The sequence below is a fragment of the Echinops telfairi genome, unplaced genomic scaffold (genome assembly GCF_000313985.2).
Source record: "Echinops telfairi isolate 266 unplaced genomic scaffold, ASM31398v2 ScPeMD7_1;HRSCAF=3_0, whole genome shotgun sequence".
NCBI lineage: Eukaryota > Metazoa > Chordata > Mammalia > Afrosoricida > Tenrecidae > Echinops > Echinops telfairi.
In genome coordinates, this window is record NW_022103896.1 from 35,803,550 (window position 1) to 35,807,119 (window position 3,570).

Consider the following 3,570-nt stretch of genomic DNA (forward strand, 5'->3'; position numbering starts at 1 on the left):
GAGTGTGGAAGTATGCCTGGCCTCCGTCTCATAGGAACCAGCTTTGTGCGGATCCCGATTCTTATCCCTCATGAGTTTAGGCAAGCTTCCACGTCAGGAGAAAGACCAGGCTTTTTACTCCCGTAAGGAGTTACAGTCTTGGAAACGCACAGGGACAGCTGTCCCCTGTCTTACGGGTCGCACGTAGTCAGTTGGAATTGACTCGATGGCAGCAAGTTTTATCTACTGGGCTCAAACTCTCAGAACTCGGCAGGGACCCAGGGGTACAGATTTTCACAAGTCCCCCTCTGCCACTCAACCCCGAGTGATTGAGACAGGAGTCTGAAGACAGTACTTTGAGGTCCCCACAGAGATAGACGCACGTGCTAATCTCAAGCGCTGCTTGCAAAAAGCCCATCTATAGACTGTTTGACTGTGAACTCAGTAGCTGTAAATAAAGAGGCATTTGGGTGCCTCGAGGCATGTCTTTGTTGACACCCTTCACCAAATTTTCATTCCATCAGGAGACACGCCAAATCACTGACTTTGCCCAAAGATGGGAAACAGCTGCGTCCAATGCTTGCTGATCCAACAGCTTCTTGCCAAGCCCCTTGCGATTTTGGAAATGGGCCTTGGTGGGTGGGTAGGAGGGAACGAATCCATTGGCTCCGCAGCTCTGTGGAGGGCAGACCAGGGTAGTCTCCTCTTACCTGGAGCACCTGGCCCACCTCAGTGAAGGTCACCACCAAGGAGAGTCTGTTTAAAGTCACCAGAAATCACCCAGAAGCCATTCCTTTGGAGGACAGAAAAGCCTTGTGTAAGATGTTAGTTTTGGAAGAAAACCCTAAAATCCTATCAGACAAAACGGTCCCAAACGCTGTCTGAATTCGGGCCCTGAAGACATGGCGGTGATCATTTTGTCTGAAGTGAGAGATATATTCATGGCAATGGCCCAGGCACGAATCTGTCCCCTCATCACCAGCGCGATTCAGAATGGGGAGGTGGCTGTCATTTATTTCTTCAAGCTGGTGAGTAACTTCTATGTGCAAGAAATTGATGTGTAACTTTTGGCACGGTTAATGTAAGACTGCCCTAAAAATTAAAAAAAAAATGTAATGCTCTCTCACTTCTCCAGTCAACCCTGACATTTCTAGTCAGCCGATTTATTTTCAACAAATGTGTCGAGACAACTCAACGAGAGAAAAACCGTGTTTGGGATTTTCCCCCCCAACAAATGGCACGGGAATAACTGGATCTTTACATGCAAAAGAACCAAGTCGGGTCCACGCCTCACATAGGCAACTGTGTTAGTGTGGGTACTTAGGAGAAACAAATCCACAGCAACTCATGTATAAGAGAGAGTTTTATGTAAAGAAAATGTGCATCACGAAAACATCCCAACCCAATGCTGCCCAAGCCCACAAGTCCAACATTAACCCATTAACCCATCACTAGTCCACTAGTCCACAAAGTCCTCCACCTCACAAAACAGAGGCAATGATGCCGACTGCAGGAGGAAAGCTGAGTCAGTGAATGAACAAGCATCTCAGCACTAGCAGGGGTCTCCACACGGCTGCTCCAGCACCCAGGGCTGCATCGGGATAGGTCCATGTGGCTTCTCCTTGGGGATGTCTTGTAGGAAGTCAATCTTGCAAGCTGAAGCAGGGAACTGCTAAGGCAGCTGTACCCTGGTGCGACCATCACAAAGCAAGAGACTCGAGAACTAGAAAGGCGAGCCTCACCACCCATTTATCCCTCCGCTTTTCAACCAGCACCACATGTGATTATCGGCCAGGTTGGCACAATTAACTAACTCAGCAACCTATTAAAATGTCTACTCAAAATGGGTCAAAGACCAAGAGCTAAAACGAAAAAACTCAGGAGAAACCACAAATGGAAATTCTCCTGGCTTTGGATTAGGCAATGCGTCTTAGAAATGGTCCCAGAATCACAAGCGACAAGAGCGACAACTGTTCTACCCCAAGGTTGCCATCAAGAAAGCGAAGCAAGCCACCAAATGGGGGAAAGTTGCTGCCCATCTGATAAGCACTCACTTTAAAACTCAATAACAAAGGGCAAATCATGCGACTGGAAAGTGGGCAAAGGATCTGAAAAGACGGTTCTCCGAAGAAGATAAAGCGAATGGCCAATAAACCGATGGGGAAAAAATGCTCAGCATCACTGGCTAACAGCAAAATGCATATCAAAACCACAATGAAACATTGCTGCACCCAGATGGTTATCAAAGAAAGGTAAACAACAAAAGTTAGCATGCACTTGGAGGAATGAGAACCCTCCCATACAGCTGCGGGAATGTCAAATAGCGCAGCAGCTTTTGAAGAGTCGACTGCTCAAAACATGAATTATAGAGTTACTACCTGACCCATTAATGCCACTGCTAAGTCTATTTGTTGTTAGATGCGATCAAGTAGGCTCTGACTTACAGCGACCCTATCTATGCACAAAGAACGAAACATTGCCTGGGACATGCCCACGAGAAATAAAAACCTATATCCATAGAAAAATATGTACATGAATGTTCATAGCACTAGTCATAATCCCAAAAATGGTTATAGTTTTTTATTAATCATTTTATTGGGGGGCTCTTACAAATCTTACACCAATCCATCATTCGATTATATGAAACACACTTGTACATATGTTGCCATCAACATATCCAAAACATTTTCGTCCTACTGGTACCAGCCCTTGGTAGCAGCTCCTTTTTTCCCCTCCATCCCTCGTGAATCCTTGATCAATTATATATTGTTATTTCATACCTTACACTGTCCCCCTTCTCCCTTTACCCACATTTCTGTTATTCGTCCCCCTTGGGGGTAGGGGACTATATATCCAACCTGTAGTGGGTTCCCCCTCTCTTCCCCCATCCTCCCCACTCCCAATCATCCCCCACCCCTCATGATCTCGCTGCTCCCACTTCTGTTCCTGAGGGTTAACTCCAATATTCATCAGCTGATATTCATGCAACAGATTTGGCATTTAAAAGAAATTAAATGCTGACGCATGTTACAGCATAAATGAACCTCGGAAACACTGCGCCAACAAGCCACTCACAAAAGGTCACCTATTGTGTGATTCCATTGCTAGGACATGACCAGAAATAGTCCACCATATAGGTAAAGAGAGGAGGTACATGATTGCCTAAAAGTGGGCGCCTGGAGGCTGGCGGGGAGGAAATGAGGAGTGGCTGTGAATGGGTGTTTTGTGGGCAGTGAACATGTATCAAAACGGTGGTAACAGGGCACACTATGAATACACTAAAAATCATTGCACTTACACTTTAAATGGGTGAATTGTATGGTATGCAAAGTATATCCCAAATAAGGGTGTCATTAAACCATGTAAGCAGCGTGTTGGGATGTTATGTTGACTTAAGGAAAGAGCACGTTGTAGCTTGGATGACAAAGGTCAGGGAGACTTCCACAGGGCTTCAAAAAGTACAAACACCGAAAGACAGTGGAAAATTTCCACAAGCTTCTTAAAGCCCCTTTGCCCTTCAGAACCACCTGAGTCCTGGCTTAAGGCCACGTGCTCTGACCAGAGAGGCATTGGAAGGCAGTTAGTTGTCCC